At 45.4% G+C, this 19,555-nt stretch overlaps 1 protein-coding gene across 3 annotated transcripts in view; it reads left to right on the plus strand.

The window, feature by feature from the left end:
- The first annotated feature begins 1,282 nt into the window (after positions 1-1,282).
- SHROOM1 (shroom family member 1) overlaps positions 1,283-19,555 on the plus strand; it is a 240,837-nt gene continuing 222,564 nt past the window's right edge. The window contains exon 1 of one of the 3 annotated variants that reach the window (XM_063928169.1): positions 1,283-1,585. The gene's annotated coding sequence lies outside the window, so the exon portion shown is untranslated. The remainder of the gene's footprint in view (positions 1,586-19,555) is intronic. The other 2 variants (XM_063928168.1, XM_063928167.1) reach the window with 2 other exon arrangements.

Genomic DNA, 19,555 nt, shown 5'->3' on the forward strand with positions numbered 1-19,555 from the left:
AAGTTCTAGCTGCCTAATACTGCTTTCAGATCGCAAATGCCGGGTCGCACCTGGGAATTGGAAACGGGTCCTTCCCGGGTGCGACCTGGCATTGGACCCTGAGAGCTGGTTTCCCTGACCCAACAATATGCTGGGTTGGGTTGCGACCAGGGGCGGGGACTGCGGTGGCATCAGGGGCGGGGTGGAGGCGGCGCTGGGGGATGAGATCATCTCCGTGCCGCTTCTCCCTGTGCTGTGAATGGGTACTGGGTCGTATCAACCTGGGTAACCCATTCACACTGCATCTTCTTTATTCCCGTGTTGAATTACCGGGTCAGGCGACCTGGGATTTCTGGAGTCACCCTTTCACACCGCACAGCGACCAGTGTCAACCTGGCAATATACCGGGTCAATACCGGGTTATTATTTGTGCGGAGTGAAAGGAGTACAAGGGGTGTGCAGGCACAGGTATGTCACAGATATGTTGCATAACTTGGGATTGGGTAAAAATCGAATGTTCCACAGTCCAGACCCTGATATGCTCCCTGCAGCAACCTTTGTCACTGTAGAGCTTGTAGTGTGCGGCCCTGTTCGTGGGGTGTACTCCCGAGGGGGTGTCTGTGACAGCTGTCACCGTGGAGAGGGGTGAGGGAGGGAGAGACTACAGCCTCCCTGTCAGGTCCAGGGGTGAGGTAACAACCGTAACGTTCCGGGCCATACAGGCAGGCTGTAATCTTTCCCTCCCTGTCTCCTCGGTGACAGATGTCACAGACACCCCCGGACAGGACACCCTATGGACCGGGACACGCACTACAAGCTCCAGAGTGCCAGAGGTTGCTGCATGGAGCCGGTCCGTTCTAGCCCATTCCGGTTTTTACCCATTCCCACATAATATACCTCATTCATATTTATTAACATTTACTTATATAGCACCAGCCTATTCCTCTGTGCATTACAACTGGGATAAGTGATGGGACATTTTTTGACAGAACTTTTAAGTTGTGAAAAATCCACAGAACCAAAATTTTTGTGCTTTATGTGACCTTAATGAGATAAATCTGAAAGCAACAAATGACGTCTCTGGAATTCTCAACATGTTCTGGCTATTATTACATCTTCATTAACTAATTTGTAGCCAGATCAGCTTTATCTCAATTCTACAATGTGCTCTCTGACAAGCAAAGACATTGACCATTTGTTTGCCAAACGCATCAGTCTCCCAGGACCCAGACCTAACAGAAGCCTTTCCCCCTTATTATTTGGCACAGGTTACATTGTTTCCACACTGACATCAGAGTTTCAGGTTCATGCTCTGAGACCCTCCCCTGCCCTGTGATTGGCTGAGAAACCTAACCCCTGCTAGTTACCTTTATGGCCAGAAAGTAGTGTGTGGAAGTCTGGAAGATAGGAGGAACTGAGGGCTGGGACTGCAAGTGTTTCCTTTGGACTTAAACCAGTTAAAACAATTCCTTTTACCAGGCAGTGTATATTTTTGTAAATGCAGCCTCTTCTTCCCTCAGTGAAGGCCTGACTTGGTTTCCATGGGATTCTGATGTGATCCAGGGGGATGTTTGCTGAGCCACAATAGATGAGATCAGAAAACCAGGTAAGGGGGAAGCTGTTGCTAAGACATTTTATTAACAACAGCAAAATATTCCAAGTGTATGTGTACACAAATGGTTGATGTTTGCTCTGGAAACAATCTGTTATTGTTTGTGAGTGTATTTAGTAGGAATTAGCCATCAGAAGCATGTCGTTCGCATGTCAGCATGAACTAGTGTACCTGTGCTTCCACTTACAAGGTTTCTACCGTTAATCCTCTGTGTGCTTTGGCTTGGTCAGGGTTAATTCCTTATACTATGCGAAAGACTTTCTGTTATGCATTTAATAACTGCATGAAATTGTAATGGATCTCTGTAATAGATTGTAACCTGCCTCTCGTGCTGTTCTTAGGTGGTTTTAGTGTCCTTTCTGTATGAAATGTGCTATTTATTAGTTGTCCAACAGGAAATGTAAACTGCTTGACAGCTGTGCATATCAGTTATGTTAATATATGTAGATGGCAATACCATGTTAATGGGTTAGATAATGCAAGATATATGTTGTAGTGTAACATATGGAAAGCACACAACGGTTTTGCTTATATTTGTATAGTGGTAATACGGACTACTGTGCTAGTGAGGGTCAGATAAGGAGGCACATATACAATAGAGAGACGAAACCTAACCTATTAGCACCTGGGGACAGAAGAGAACTGATACCCCTAGTCCCCCACTGTAATGATACTAGGCTAAACTATTGCAGTTTTGTGCCGTGGGCAGTTTCTCACACAACCCTAGTTATGGGCCTTGGGCACAAGTTCACAACATGACAGTGGAGCGAACGCTTATTTGCTTAGCATACATCATTGTGTTTTTCACGGATACAGTCGTAAGGCTGATCAGGCTGCAGTCTAGGGCCTAACCCTTAACCCAATTGGTATTGATATCTTGGCGGATGTTGTGATCTGAAAACCCACCTATTCATCAAAGCGTACCCTTCCGATGCATAACCTAGTCCTGAGGCCGCTCCTACATCCCCCTGCCTCATGCCTCGACCATTTCTGCTTTGCTTACATCCTGCCATCGGGCTACCTCCCGCTTATGTCATCTGTCTGTCGCCCCTTCCTACTAGATTGTTAGCTCCTCAGAGCAGGGCCCTCTTTCCTCTTGTTATCCAAGCCCTCTTCTCGACACATTTCACTCTCAGCTCTCTCCTACTCAGCGACCATCTTTACCCGCATTTTCTCCTACTGGTAAAGGCTCATCTTTATCTATTGCCGCCAGCCCCTACTAGTACGCTGATTACTCCCATTACTTATTACTTACTGATTACTTACATCTTAGCTGTATTATGTCTTGAGAATTATGGTGCTCTTTGTTACCTGTACTCTATTTTTGTTTATTTACTGTAATGTAAAATGTTGCCTCCCTGTACTGTCCTTTGTACAGCACTGCGAAACATTTGTGGCGCCTTATAAATATAATGTAGTAATAATAATAATAATCTGCAGTGTGTACCCTTAAATCCACCCAATTCATAATTTGATGAACTGGGTGGTTGCATCATCCCTTTGGATGTTCTTCACATCCAGTGGGATGATTCCACAGATGACGCTTACATGAAGCATGTAACGATATATTGCATCACTGTACGATGTATAGTGTAGTGTGCACGTTACATCGCATTGCCGGGTCGCACTGTCATTTACCTATGAGGCTGTCAGTGTACAGAGGTGCTAGGAGTAGCCACCAACACTACATAAATGTCATAGAGCCTATGGGAGTAGATGGGACTTTAAGGCCTGTAAATTGTAATCCTTCAATTGCTGGATTGTTTTGTAAAAAAGATTTTAACTGGTTGCCACGTTGTAAAGGAGCTGGGTTTACACCTGCATATGTGCATTTACATGAAGCTTGGTTTTAGCCTTTGTTATGGCAGAGGACTAAAGTGATTTACGTTCATAACTGCTTCATGGTCAAAATTCCTTTTAAACTCCCTGTCAAAATTTGCACTTAACTTCCATGTTATGTATTTACCATAACATTTTAATAAAATTCAGTTGAAGGAAGAAAAAAAAAAAGGAAAAGCTGAAAATATTATGTTACCCAAATGTCTGGAAAATGTCCTGATCAGTATCACATTTCTCATACTTAAGAGAAAAATGACACAGTATATGAATAAATAATTCTATAGTCCCTTGTCTAGCAGGAGGAAGTAAATTATAATGGGCCATCAATCCCCTATAGTCTGACTGTCTTGCGAAAGTAGAGTGGTGGCCAGTGACATGACTAGAGATAATAGGAAGGAAATATGTATACCCTGTAATACTTTCATATTTCCAGATGCTATCTACCTGAATTTATGTTTTTATGATGAAATGAAAACACAGATTTGCAGAACATATATTCTATAGTGCACCTATAATACCAATTTTTACTAAAAAAAAACAAAACAAAAACACTTTATTAAATCTGTGTGTTCTCTCTGTATTGTATTTTGATGTTCAGGATACCTTCTATATTGTACAACGCTCTATACTTTATAACATACCCTCCAACTGTACCTTTTTAGCAGGTACAGTACCTTTTTTTATGGTCTGTACCGATTTTTGGCTCTACAAACTTCCATTGAGAGTATAGGAAAAGGGATGTGACCACGCCCCCTTTACCAGTGGCCATGCCCCTTTCCTAATTTGTACCAATTTTTATGTGTAAAATGTTGGAGGGTATGTTATAGTGGTCACTAGAGTGGTCTCTGTATTGTATTGTATGATGGTCTCTGCATTGGTCTCCCTCTTCTTTGGCGGTCTCTACAATGCACTCCCTATTGTATGGTGGTCTGTGTATTGATTTCTGTATTGTATATTGGTCCATAAAATGTCTTATTGTGGCTCCAAATGTAAGCATTGATCATTGATTTATTTGAGGGTAGATTACAACTGTAACCTGGGGCATCCAGAACTAATCAGGTACTGAATAAAGCTACCCAATGGAATAATCTGGGTATGTCTTAAGCATGGTATGTAGTCAATATGTTGACGTCCAATATGGCAACCATAATGTCAACATTGTCTGAGCAGTAAGCCAACATAATATGTTAGGGTTAGATTAAGGTTAGGCTTAGGCTATGATTAGTCTTAAGGTGGGTACACACTAGGCGATGTGCTCTATGAGCGACCTCGCCTAGTGTTTCCCTCTCCCAGGCCGGCCGGACTGGCGGTCGGCGGCAGTGCATACACACTGAGTGATATGACAATCATATTGCTCAGTGACGTCATGCTGTGGCCGGGCCGTGCAGGCAACTCTTGGACAACGGTCCAAATTAAGCTGCATGCATGGCCAACAGCGAGGATCGTGCATCGCTCATCGGCGGCGCCATACACACTTGCTGAGAAAGTAAACAACGTCGCTTAGGAAGTCGTTTACTTTGTGTATGCACCTTTTAGAGTTAGGTTTAACTGAAAATACCTTGTCGACATTCTAACAATGTCAAAATGATGTCAGTATGTCGACAATCGAACCATGTTAATATTATGTTGTCAAACTAATATAACACACCCCTTAAGCAGTGTGGATATGCCTATAATTCTAATAAGTTTGTGCATATGTTGTCTACTTACAAGCAGCGCATCATTTCTAGCATACCTCCCAACATTTTGTATCTGGAATTCGGTATTGTGCACGCTCACCCCGTTTTCATCACTCTGGGGGGTGCCCAACACTCCAGGAGATGCTGGGCTGTCTCTAGGCTTTTCCCTGCTCTATGTACAGATGCCAGGCGTATGTGCTTGGCATCTGTTCACCCGCTGCTCGGCTGTGCAGAGAAGTGGTGGTTGTGCTCGCCCGCAGGATACTGGGACACTTGGGAGGTCTGCGTCTAGACAAAAATGATCCTTGTGTCACTAGTGCCGCATATAGTGCCTGCCTTCATTATTTTCCAACTGACATTTTCCAATTCTGTTCTTTAGGTGTATTTAGCAAATGCTCTTGTCACAGAGGGACTATTAGTACTATCAGTACTATCCAGCTGCAATAGAAATCATTATGTATTGCTGCAATTTATCATGTTGGAGTTCCTAAGCGAGAATATCCATTTACCTCAATGCTACCGGGGAAGAGTTAAAGTGATATGTGCATTAGCCCTAATGTGTATTCACTTTCACTTATACTCCTTTCAGACCACCAGCAATAACTCGGTAATTGCATATGAGTGCGCAGCAACCTGGGCTGCTGCGCAGTCTGAAAAAGGGCAGTTGAAATAATCCAGGTTGAACTACCCTGTATTTCAACTCTGGTAGCGAGCAGGGTTAAACACGTGTTCGACACGGCGTGCGGTGTGAATGGGTAAGCCGAGTCGATGGGACCCGTTCACTACATAGAGAAGAGGCGACGCATGGAGATCATCTCCTCTCCAAGCGCCACCTCCACACACATCAACAATGACGTCAGCTACCCAGCAATAAGCCGGGTCGGGCCACCTGTCTGAAAGGGGTCTCTCCAAGCCGCACCTGGGAAGGACACGTGTACAAATCCTGGGTGTAACTCAGCATATGCAGTCTGAAAGAGGTATTAGTAGTTCACCCAGAAGGATCCAGTGAAGCCTGGATATTAGCTAATGTCATCCTCAACCCGCCCACTGTATAGAGGTCTATGGGGGCTAAGGTAAACAGCGGAAAAAGAGTACTGCAGGAGAAACCAGTGATTTACCTCTTGTTTCCTCAATGTCCAACAATATTTGAGTGCCGTTGTCAGAAAATCTACGTCTTCCGGCCCCCAACTTGAGCACCCTCCATCACAGCACAGGAACTCCTGTCAGACCATCAGGACCCATGCTCAGAGTGCCTCGGTCACATGGGCATAAGCGCCCAATGATTTACTTTTGTTCAGCTCTAATTCATGCCCAGTTTCTTTTTCTGGAAAAATCGTCAGATACAATTGAACTAAAGCTGCATATACACTATAAGATTATCTGTCCAACTCGGGGGGACAGACCTACTAGTGTAGTGGTGGAGATTGTGAGCGCTGAAGGTGTTCACCTGACCCAGACTTCACAAATGACGGCTGAATTTGTATCCTTCTATAGCCACCTGTATAAATCTAAAATGGATTGTACCTCAACACAATTGAACGATTATTTAGACGGGGTCTGCTTCCCCACCCTATCCAGTGAGGCTTGTGACCTTCTGGAGGCACCTATTTCCCCCGATGAAGTTAGGGCAGCGATTGAGGCCTCCCCTAGTGGTAAAGCCCCGGGCTTAGATGGAATACCCTCTGAGGTCTATAAGCATAACCTGGGTTTTTTTGTCCCGCGCCTACTTGAGTTATATGGCCAGATTTTTACACAGGAGTCTCTTCCCCCGTCTATGGCGGAGGCAGTGATTGTGGTTCTCCCTAAGCCTGATAAGGATCTCAGGAAAGTGGAGTCCTACCGCCCTATATCCCTCCTACCTACTGACATTAAAATTTTGGCTAAGGTGCTGGCTAGCAGATTAAATACAGTTATTTCTCACATTATACACCCGGATCAGACGGGATTTATGCCCAATAAATCGACCTCTATTAATCTCAGACGTCTGTTTACCCACCTACAAATCCCACGGGTGGACCCTTCCTCCTCCATAATCGTGTCATTGGATGCCGCTAAGGCTTTTGACTCTGTGGAGTGGGAATATTTATGGGAAGTTATGCCTAGATTTGGTATTGGCCCGAATTTTATTAAATATGTTCGGCTGATGTATTCGTCTCCCTCGCCAAGGGTAGCGGTTAATGGTTTCGTATCTCACTATTTTCCCTTATCTAGAGGCACGCGACAGGGTTGTCCCTTGTCCCCTACCCTGTTTGCTATGGCCATCGAGCCCCTTGCGTGTCTTCTGAGGGCAGATGCGGGGATCTATGGACTTAAAGTGGGCGCTCGGGAGGACAGGGTGGCCCTATATGCTGATGACGTTCTGATGTTTGTGGATCGCTATGCTGAGTCTATGCCTAGGATCTTGGAAATTATTGTTGAGTTCGGGCGATACTCTGGTCTCCTGATTAACTGGGAGAAATCCTTTATTATCCCACTTAGAGGCGAAGTCCCTGTCTCCCCGTTGGTGGCTCTTCCATTAAGGTGGGTGGAATCCTTCAAATATTTGGGTATCTGGGTGTCTAATGACCCTCAAAAATTTTCTTCTCTTAATATTACCCCTCAAATAACGTATCTCCGCGGCCGAGTGCAGACATGGGGTAAGTTGCCTTTGACGGTCACGGGGAGGGTTAATATGGTTAAAATGGTCTTCCAGCCCAAACTTCTCTATGTCTTGCAGCAATCTCCTGTCTATATTCCACAGAAGATTTTCAAACAAATAGATGGGTTGCTTTCCTCCCTGGTATGGGCCAGTAAACGAGCACGTTTACGACTAGATACCATGACCAGATCACGAGAAATGGGGGGTCTGGCCCTCCCCAACTTCCGTTTTTACTATTATGCGGCGCAACTGGCGCATGTCTGGGAGTGGGTTGGTGACCTCGATGCCATGGCTCTGCACTCGCTGATGTTGCACCATGATTACCCGGGGGGCTCCCCACTGCAACTACTTCTTTGTGGTAACGTTAAAATTTCCACATTGCCACTTATTAAGCAATCCCTACTAATATGGAAAATGGTGCACTCTGTGATGCGGGGTCATGGCATTGATCCTGATACCCCACTGGATAACATATATGGGTTGCCAGAACTGTGTCATCTTCAGGTCCGGAAAATTTGGGGAAAATGGGGAGTATCATCCTTGGGCCATTTATACAGTGATGGGATTCTTAACTCATTCCAACAACTGCAGCACGCACACAACATCCCTTCAAGGTTCTTCTTTCATTTCCTACAGTTAAGACACGCGCTGGCGGCCCAGTTCCCAAATGGCCCTCCAGTCCTGGCTGACTCCCCGGTTAAATTAATGCTGCAAACGCTAGATTCGGGACATTTAGTCTCTAGAATATATGGTCGTATCCTGCAAATGCATCACAATGACCCTCTTACGGCTCTTCGGGGTAAATGGGAGACAGATGTGGGTATGCTATCGGACGATGCATGGAATACTGCTATGGGAGCCCATCGGATCTCCACTTCCTCTGTTAGATACCAGCAAATACAACTTTACATTCTGCACAGGGTGTATATGACCCCGGTGAGATTAGCGCATATTGGGGGTTCCCACAGCTCGCAATGCCCTAGGTGTGGAGCTGTGGATGCAGATTTTTGGCATCTACTGTGGTTATGCCCTGGTGTGTCTTTGTTTTGGACGGCTGTTATACGTATCCTGTGTGATACAGGTATTCCATCCTTCGTATGTACTCCTGCGCTCTGTACACTGCTGATTGTGGATGAGGAAGCTTTGGATCCGCCTAGTAGGAGATATGTTATTAATTTATGTGCCTTAGCTAGGGTTTGTATTGCTCGTCTATGGCTGGCTGGTGAGGCCCCGGCATCTAGGACGTGGATATCCCTGGTCAACGAAACAATAGCACACGAAAAATTTGTGTTTCTGGCTAGGAAAGTGGAGAGGAAATGGTCCACAATATGGGGCAGGTGGTTGGACTCTAAATACTACAAGGATAGGGAATGAGTAGATCTGGATTCCTTCCCGTGTATCGGTATAGGGCTCTGTGGGAGGGGGACACCCCCGCGGCCGGTCTTGCTCTGCTATGATATATGTAACATAATGTGCCAATTCTGTTATGCATATGAATATAATGGAAGTGTTTTGTTTAGGATGTGTTGACCCAGGACACCGTTGCTCTGCGATTATAAGAGGTATGAGAAGTAATACCTATTAGACGTATTATATGATGTATACATGTACCCTTGTCTCTGCACATTTTGTGTGTGGTAGTTTTATGTGTGCTGTTTGTGTGAAGTGTTAAAGCAAAATTGAAAAACTTCAATAAAAAACATTGAATTTAAAAAAAAAAAGATTCTGTCCAATATTTCTGGTTGGAATGAAAATCTGGTAATGTAAGGGAGCAAATGACAATTGTCCGTTTGCTCCCAAACACTGGAAAACAGACAAAAATGGCCATTCAGAAGCAATTGGTTAAAACCATTTGATTTAACCAATTTATTTGAACAGCCATTTTTGCTAATTTTTGCGACTTTTGGGAGCAATTGGTTGATTGTCATTTACTCCCATAGATTACCAGATTTTTGCTCAACCCGAAAGACTGGACAGATAATCTAATAGTGTGTATCCAGTTGAAGGGTTTTTGGGAACTTCAGATACAGTTCTCATAGGGTACGCAATCATTCATGTTCTTAGAGATGTTATGAGAAATCAGGCTGCATTCTTGAAATAGTCTGTCACATACATAGCTGTGTCAGAAGGCACCAGGTGCGGTTTTCATTTTCTCACAATAAATGTTCTGTGAAATGTGGTAAGACTTTATTTTGTATTGGGAATCTTATTCCTACGCGTAATCCTACTTATTAATATGAGTGAGAGGACGATCACACTACTTTCCCAGTGATATAACTGTTCCTCCTTAGACTTTATTAAACTAGTTGCAAATTCAGTATCCGGATGTACCCTGGATATTGCACCCCATGCCTAATGAAGAAAATGTGCCCCAACCATACCCAGGTGAGTAGCAGGTACTCCTCTGCAGCAATCCATAACTTACCTCTTCTTCTGGTACTGTAAAGTGGGTAATGATGACGCACACCTAGGCGAATACTTTGTTAAAATCCGAAACCACCAAAAGGGGCTAATTCAATTAGGGGTCTATTTATCAAGCTGTGATAACCCCTATCTCTGGCTTCTATGACTGAAAATGGGCTTAAAACTGCTTGACCAAATTTTTCAAGATCATTCACAAATTAGCTGCATTAGTTCATTAGAATAATATTCCACTTTCTCAGTCTCACAATAGCTGAAACCAGATACTATGGTATTAGAACCTAGATTTCGCCATTTAAAATCCTACCATAGTAGTTTGGCGGGTTGGGTACGAGATCCCGGCGGCCAAAATACAGACGCCGGAATCCCGACCGTCAGAATGCTGGCAGGGGGGGCGAGCAGAACGAAGCCCCTTGCGGGCTCGGTGGCTCGCTTCGCTCGTGGACACCCAGGAGTGGGAGTAGTTGTGGCGGCGCTGCCAGCATTCTGGCAGTCGGAATTCTGGCGTCAGTATTTTGTCCGTTGGGATTCCATCTGCTGGGATTCCAACTACATCCCTAGTTTGGCAAGTAGGCAGGGACACAGAGAAGGAAGGGGAGCCGCTACTAATTACCTAGACCTGTGCCTGTTGGAAGGGGTTGGTAGGGACCTGGGCCAGCTGCTGAGGGGTAAAGATAACCCAATTTGCAGTGTGCGGTGTCACAGAGAATGTTACTTTTTTTTTTTTTTTGTGGGGAGAGGCGTGACCATTTGGCTACCCTCCCCCCTCAGTACCCGGGCCCTGTGGATGTGACAATGGCCCTGCCTCTGGTAGAATTGTTATTGGTATCTATTTGTCTGATGCTTAATGCTACTTGAGTAGCTACGATTACTGTTGGTAATTGGAAATACGTAGAATAAATGGTTTCTGCAAACTAATATACTGTAATTCTCCTTGGTACCTATTGCTGTGCTAAATCATAAGGGGCAATAATGTATCTGTAAGATGAGGGTGCAACTTCCAGTCTGAGCGTGTGAGTTTTCCTTTTCAGAAACCAAATCGCTTGTTACCTCCAGGCAAGTAGAAGTGAAAGTGATGTTATGATTTAGTTTATTCCTCACCTAACAGGCCGTGCCGGATCTTCCACAGTGCCAAGTGGCATATTTTCATTTGTGTTCATCAGCATAAACTTACTGTGATCTTTACCCCTGCATACCAGACATTGTATTCAGTACCTTGGGTCAAATCAATTGCCGTATGTTGTAAATTATCATGTCTGCAATAATTTTATTTCTATGAAAGAAAATCTGTTCAGTACAAAGAGTGACAAAGGGTGCAATGTATCAAGTCTTGGAGAGAGAGAAACTACCAACCAATCCGTTTCTGTCCTTCTTCAAGCACAGTCTGTAACATGGCAGAAGCTGACTGGTTAGTACTGTATTGCTCTCCAAGACTTGATACATCTCTCCCATAAGTCAACTATCTGTCTGTTCATTTGTTTGTCCATTTTCCTTAACAACACATGGATACAATTGAAATAAGTGTCAGAAAGAGGCTGCATAGTTTATATGTAGTACACACCCTCAGCCTGTCTTTATATTTCTGCCGCTTGGTCCTGTGCAAATTAAACCTCTGTTTTATAGCAAGTCCTCAGATTTCATACCCGCCCTGGTTTGGTATTCCTACTCTGATGCACTGGCTTAGAATTCCAGTCTCTGTATAATGTGCCGCCTTGTGTTCACAAGAGTTCAGCATTACTATCCTACTACCATGTCTCACATCGCTTAAAGATTTATATGGCAAAAGGCTCTCTTACAAAACCTTCTCAGCTGAATCCCTGCTATCTTTCCTGTAATAATGGTGTCTGTTATTACAATTACATAGGAGATTTATAGAGTAACTCTAGGGGAGAATTCAATTATTTTGGTTGCTGTGATAATTAATATTCGCCTGACAAAGCAATTCAGTTGTTCCGGGCACCCATTAATTATCTTGTTGTGCCGAATAGTTAGGGTTTAGCCATGAATAGAGGCTGAATTCATCTCAAGTCCTAGTTGGGGAGCCCAAACTAAGGACTTTTCGCACATTTCTTCTCTGCACCTGAGGAGGCTGTAACGAGAAATGTGTCCTACCACGGCACTCGCGCCCGAATGGAGAAACAATTGAATTGCTCCATCTAGTGGCAGCTGTGGGGAAAATCAGTTGAATTCACCACTCTGGGGGGTATTCAATTGTTTGAAAAGTCAGTTGGGAGTCCGTTTTTTCCTATCTAATAGACAGGGAAAAAACAGACACTCAACCGACCTTTTCATACAATTGAATTCCACCCTATGGGGGATATTAAACTCTGAAAAGTCGGTTGGGTGTCTGTTTTTTCGTGTCTATTAGATAGGAAAAAACGGACACCCAACTGACATTTCAAACAATTGAATACCACCCCATGTGTCTGCAATCTGTTTCAAGCTTTAGGGGTCTACTTATGAAATTGAGAAAAGCCCCACTTCTGGCGATAGAACTGCAAGACAAAATCGTTATAAAATGTTAGGACTCTTGAGACAAAATAAACCTAAATTTATAAAAAAAATAATAATTTAAAAAAAATCACTCTATTGTAACTGGCAAACTTCTGTTAGGTCATTATACCAGGATCTCCAACACTTTCCTTCTATGTTCATTATTAATAATTACGTTTTTGTATAAACTGATGGTGGGGCCAGATTATTAGTTTTCTGTATACTCCATAATGGGCATTCGCTCCAACTGTTTCCCATGTGTCACCTACAAATCTCTGTGTATTCTTTATCTGGTGCTTCCCACTGAATTCTTAAAATGATTGTTTTGTAATAACATTTAATATTGTGTTTTTCATGTTTTTACATTTTATTTTAAACATTGAAATTGCAGCTGAAAGACATGAAAATAAAATTGATAGCTTTGTTTTCGTACATTACTGGGCAGAATGTTAAGTCATGGGTCATGCAGTCTTCATCTAGTGCTCCTGAAGCATTTTGTACGGAAGTAGAATTAGAAAGTGCGTTGGTCTCTATAGAGTAGGGATGGTCATCGGTGGGTTATCCATCCATGCTTATCATCGGTGGATACCCTCAATGGTGGGCAACCATCTGTAAGGGAACCATTGATGGTCCCTATTACTTTAGTATTGAGATGGATGTGGGCCAATCAGAGCCTGGGGGCGTGGCTTCGTGAGTGTCTGGGGGCGGAGCTATGCTCTGAGTCCCTGACACCCTAGAGAAAAAATAAAAAAAATATTTGATAGCTCTTTACCATCAATGGCAGGAAACCATCTGGTTCTCACCCATCGATGGTAAGAGTAGTTACCATCGGTCATAGACCATCAATGATTTCGAATAATCGATTGTCGATGGCCATCCCTACTGTAGAGAAAGACACGTTACTGGGGAGTCTCCTTGAGGATGAACATATGGATTCCTTTTTTTTTTTTCTTAAGGAAATGAACCAGTGCTGATTGAAATGAACAGATATTAGTAGTGCAGAGAGAAATAGAGATTGTTCTGGAATTTGTTGAAAGAAACTGCTAAACAGGTTTCTGCAGTGAAGGGAACGGTGGCTTCTTAATATGCGCGAGACAGATGAGAAGTGCTCTGGGTTAACGTTGCACATGAGTATAGATTTACTCCGTGGGGTAAATTTATTAAGATGGGAGTTCTATTTAAAATGAGATGTTGCCCATAGCAACCCATCAGATTCTACTTCTCATTTTTCTAGCACCTTCCAAAATATAATACCTACATTTGATTGGTTGCTATGGGCAACATCTAACCTTAAACAGAACTTCCATCTTAGTAAATTTACCTCTATGTGTGTGTGTGTGTGTGTGTGTGTGTGTGTGTGTGTGTGTATGTATGCGTGTGCATGTAATACCGATATATAGGATTTTGTAAGACTGACTGCTACTCTAATAGTATGGAGGATTGATGCACATATATATACACTGTATGTACTCCTGGGGAAGGTGGAAACTGGCGGCAGGGCCACTGATTCACTCTCATACATGGCTACGCTGCGCTGTTGATAAGTATCATGCCTGTACAATGCTGCTTACTATGACTGTACAAATATGAGGAGTTTATGCCTAATATAATATAATAAGATTTTACTCACCGGTAAATCTATTTCTCGTAGTCCGTAGTGGATGCTGGGAACTCCGAAAGGACCATGGGGAATAGCGGCTCCGCAGGAGACTGGGCACAACTAAAGAAAGCTTTTAGGTCACCTGGTGTGCACTGGCTCCTCCCACTATGACCCTCCTCCAAGCCTCAGTTAGGACACTGTGCCCGGACGAGCTGACATAATAAGGAAGGATTTTGAATCCCGGGTAAGACTCCGACCAGCCACACCAATCACACCGTATAACTCGTGATACTATACCCAGTTTAACAGTATGAAAACAACTGAGCCTCTCAACAGATGGCTCAACAATAACCCTTTAGTTAACAATAACTATGTACAAGTATTGCAGACAATCCGCACTTGGGATGGGCGCCCAGCATCCACTACGGACTACGAGAAATAGATTTACCGGTGAGTAAAATCTTATTTTCTCTGACGTCCTAGTGGATGCTGGGAACTCCGAAAGGACCATGGGGATTATACCAAAGCTCCCAAACGGGCGGGAGAGTGCGGATGACTCTGCAGCACCGAATGAGAGAACTCAAGGTCCTCCTCAGCCAGGGTATCAAATTTGTAGAATTTTGCAAACGTGTTTGCCCCTGACCAAGTAGCAGCTCGGCAAAGTTGTAAAGCCGAGACCCCTCGGGCAGCCGCCCAAGATGAGCCCACCTTCCTTGTGGAATGGGCTTTTACTGATTTAGGATGCGGCAGTCCAGCCGCAGAATGCGCCAGCTGAATTGTGCTACAAATCCAGCGAGCAATAGTCTGCTTAGAAGCAGGAGCACCCAGTTTGTTGGGTGCATACAGGATAAATAGCGAGTCAGTTTTCCTGACTCCAGCCGTCCTGGAAACATAAATTTTCAAGGCCCTGACTACGTCCAGTAACTTGGAATCCTCCAAGTCCCTAGTAGCCGCAGGCACCACAATAGGTTGGTTCAAGTGAAAAGCTGATACCACCTTAGGGAGAAACTGGGGACGAGTCCTCAATTCCGCCCTATCCATATGGAAAATCAGATAAGGGCTTTTACATGACAAAGCTGCCAATTCTGACACACGCCTGGCTGAAGCCAAGGCCAATAACATGACCACTTTCCACGTGAGATATTTAAGATCCACGGTTTTAAGTGGCTCAAACCAATGTGATTTTAAGAAACTCAACACCACGTTGAGATCCCAAGGTGCCACTGGAGGCACAAACGGGGGCTGAATATGCAGCACTCCTTTCACAAACGTCTGAACTTCAGGAAGTGAAGCTAGTTCTTTCTGGAAGAAAATCGACAGAGCCGAGATCTGTACCTTAATGGAGCCTAATTTCAGGCCCATAGTCACTCCTGCTTGTAGGAAATGCAGAAATCGACCTAGTTGAAATTCCTCTGTTGGGGCCTTTTTGGCCTCACACCAAGCAACATATTTCCGCCATATGCGGTGATAATGCTTTGCAGTTACATCTTTCCTGGCTTTAATCAGCGTAGGAATGACTTCCTCCGGAATGCCCTTTTCCTTCAGGATCCGGCGTTCAACCGCCATGCCGTCAAACGCAGCCGCGGTAAGTCTTGGAACAGACAGGGCCCCTGCTGCAGCAGGTCCTGTCTGAGCGGCAGAGGCCATGGGTCCTCTGAGATCATCTCTTGAAGTTCCGGGTACCACGCTCGTCTTGGCCAATCCGGAACCACGAGTATTGTTCTTACTCCTCGTTTTCTTATTATTCTCAGTACCCTTGGTATGAGAGGCAGAGGAGGGAACACATAAACTGACTGGTACACCCACGGTGTCACTAGAGCGTCCACAGCTATCGCCTGCGGGTCCCTTGACCTGGCGCAATATCTCTCTAGTTTTTTGTTTAGGCGGGACGCCATCATGTCCACCTGTGGCCGTTCCCATCGATTTACAATCAGCGTGAAGACTTCTGGATGAAGTCCCCACTCTCCCGGGTGGAGGTCGTGCCTGCTGAGAAAGTCTGCTTCCCAGTTGTCCACTCCCGGAATGAACACTGCTGACAGTGCTAGTACGTGATTTTCCGCCCATCGGAGAATCCTTGTGGCTTCTGCCATTGCCATCCTGCTTCTTGTGCCGCCCTGTCGATTTACATGGGCGACTGCTGTGATGTTGTCTGACTGGATCAGTACCGGCTGGTGTAGAAGCAGGGATTTTGCCTGACTTAGGGCATTGTAAATGGCCCTTAGTTCCAGAATATTTATGTGTAGGGAAGTCTCCTGACTCGACCATAGTCCTTGGAAGTTTCTTCCCTGTGTGACTGCCCCCCAGCCTCGAAGGCTGGCATCCGTGGTCACCAGGACCCAGTCCTGTATGCCGAATCTGCGGCCCTCTAGAAGATGAGCACTCTGCAGCCACCACAGCAGAGACACCCTGGTTCTTGGAGACAGGGTTATTAGGCGATGCATCTGAAGATGCGATCCGGACCATTGGTCCAACAGGTCCCACTGAAAGATTCTGGCATGGAACCTGCCGAAAGGAATTGCTTCGTAAGAAGCCACCATCTTTCCCAGGACCCGCGTGCAGTGATGCACCGATACCTGTTTTGGTTTCAGGAGGTCTCTGACTAGAGATGACAGCTCCTTGGCTTTCTCCTCCGGGAGAAACACTTTTTTCTGGACTGTATCCAGAATCATACCCAGGAACAGTAGACGTGTCGTCGGAACCAGCTGTGATTTTGGAATATTCAGAATCCAACCGTGCTGGTGTAGCACCTCCTGAGATAGTGCTACTCCCACCAACAACTGCTCCTTGGACCTCGCCTTTATTAGGAGATCGTCCAAGTACGGGATAATTAAAACTCCCTTTCTTCGAAGGAGTATCATCATTTCCGCCATTACCTTGGTAAACACCCTCGGTGCCGTGGAGAGTCCAAACGGCAGCGTCTGGAATTGGTAATGGCAATCCTGTACCACAAATCTGAGGTACTCCTGGTGAGGATAGTAAATGGGGACATGCAGGTAAGCATCCTTGATGTCCAGGGATACCATGTAATCCCCCTCGTCCAGGCTTGCAATAACCGCCCTGAGCGATTCCATCTTGAACTTGGATTTTTTTATGTATGTGTTCAAGGATTTCAAATTTTGAAATGGGTCTCACCGAACCGTCCGGTTTCGGTACCACAAACAGTGTGGAATAGTAACCCCGTCCTTGTTGAAGTAGGGGCACCTTGATTATCACCTGCTGGGAATACAGCTTGTGAATTGCCGCTAGCACAGCCTCCCTGTCTGAAGGAGTAATCGGCAAGGCAGATTTTAGGAACCGGTGGGGTGGAGACGCCTCGAATTCCAGTTTGTACCCTTGAGATACTATTTGCAGGATCCAGGGATCCACCTGTGAGCGAGCCCACTGATCGCTGAAATTTTTGAGGCGGCCCCCCACCGTACCTAGCTCCGCCTGTGGAGCCCCACCGTCATGCGGCGGACTTGGAAGAAGCGGGGGAGGACTTTTGCTCCTGGGAACCTGCTGTTTGTTGCAGCCTTTTTCCCCTACCTCTGCCTCTGGACAGAAAAGACCCGCCTTTTCCACGCCTGTTTTTCTGAGTCTGAAAGGACTGTACCTGATAAAACGGCGCCTTTTTAGGCTGTGAGGGAACATGGGGTAAAAATGCTGACTTCCCAACAGTTGCTGTGGAAACTAGGTCCGAGAGACCATCCCCAAATAACTCCTCACCCTTATAAGGCAAAACTTCCATGTGCCTTTTTGAATCTGCATCCCCTGTCCACTGGCGAGTCCATAAGCCTCTCCTAGCAGAAATGGACAATGCACTTATTTTAGATGCCAGCCGGCAGATCTCCCTCTGTGCATCTCTCATGTATAAGACTGAGTCTTTTATATGCTCTATGGTTAGCAGAATAGTGTCCCTGTCTAGGGTGTCAATATTTTCTGACAGGGAATCTGACCACGCAGCGGCAGCACTGCACATCCATGCTGACACAATAGCTGGTCTAAGTATAATGCCTGAGTGTGTATATACAGACTTCAGGATCGCCTCCTGCTTTCTATCAGCAGGTTCCTTGAGGGCGGCCGTATCCGGAGACGGTAGTGCCACCTTTTTAGACAAACGTGTGAGCGCTTTATCCACCCTAGGGGGTGTCTCCCAACGTGACCTATCCTCTGGCGGGAAAGGGAACGCCATTAGTAACTTCTTAGAGATTACCAATCTTTTATCAGGGAAAGCCCACGCTTCTTCACACACTTCATTTAATTCTTCTGATGGGGGAAAAACTACGGGCAGTTTTTTCTCCCCAAACATAATAACCTTTTTAGTGGTACCTGGGTTTATATCAGAAATTTGTAACACCTCTTTCATTGCTTCAATCATGCAACGAATGGCCTTAGTGGACATTAGACTAGACTCATCGTCGTCGACACTGGTGTCAGTATCCGTGTCGACATCCGCGTCTGCCATCTGAGGTAGCGGGCGTTTTAGAGCCCCCGATGGCCTTTGAGACGCCTGGACAGGCACGAGCTGAGAAGCCGGCTGTCCCGCATTTGGCATGTCGTCAAATTTTTTGTGTAAGGAGTCGACACGTGCACGCAATTCCTTCCATAAGTCCATCCACTCAGGTGTCTGCCCCGCAGGGGGTGACATCCCTTCTATAGGCATCTGCTCCGCCTCCACATCATTATCCTCATCAAACATATCGACACAGCCGTACCGACACACCGCACACACACAGGGAATGCTCTAACAGAGGACAGGACCCACAAAAGCCCTTTGGGGAGACAGAGTGAGAGTATGCCAGCACACACCAGAGCGCTATATAATGCAGGCACTAACTGAATTATGTCCCCTATAGCTGCTGTTATATATACTGCGCCTAAATTTAGTGCCCCCCCTCTCTTTTTTACCCTTTTCTGTAGTGTAGACTGCAGGGGAGAGCCAGGGAGCTTCCTTCCAGCGGAGCTGTGAGGGAGAAATGGCGCCAGTGTGCTGAAGGAGATAGCTCCGCCCCTTTTTCGCGGACTATTCTCCCGCTTTTTTTATGGATTCTGGCAGGGGTAATTATCACATATATAGCCTCTGGGGCTATATATTGTGGTATTTTTGCCAGCCAAGGTGTGTTTATTGCTGCTCAGGGCGCCCCCCCCTAGCGCCCTGCACCCTCAGTGACCGGAGTGTGAAGTGTGTATGAGGAGCAATGGCGCACAGCTGCAGTGCTGTGCGCTACCTTGGTGAAGACTGATGTCTTCTGCCGCGATTTTCCGGATCTCTTCTTGCTTCTGGCTCTGTAAGGGGGACGGCGGCGCGGCTCCGG

Source organism: Pseudophryne corroboree, chromosome 6 (assembly GCF_028390025.1).
Source record: "Pseudophryne corroboree isolate aPseCor3 chromosome 6, aPseCor3.hap2, whole genome shotgun sequence".
Lineage (NCBI taxonomy): Eukaryota > Metazoa > Chordata > Amphibia > Anura > Myobatrachidae > Pseudophryne > Pseudophryne corroboree.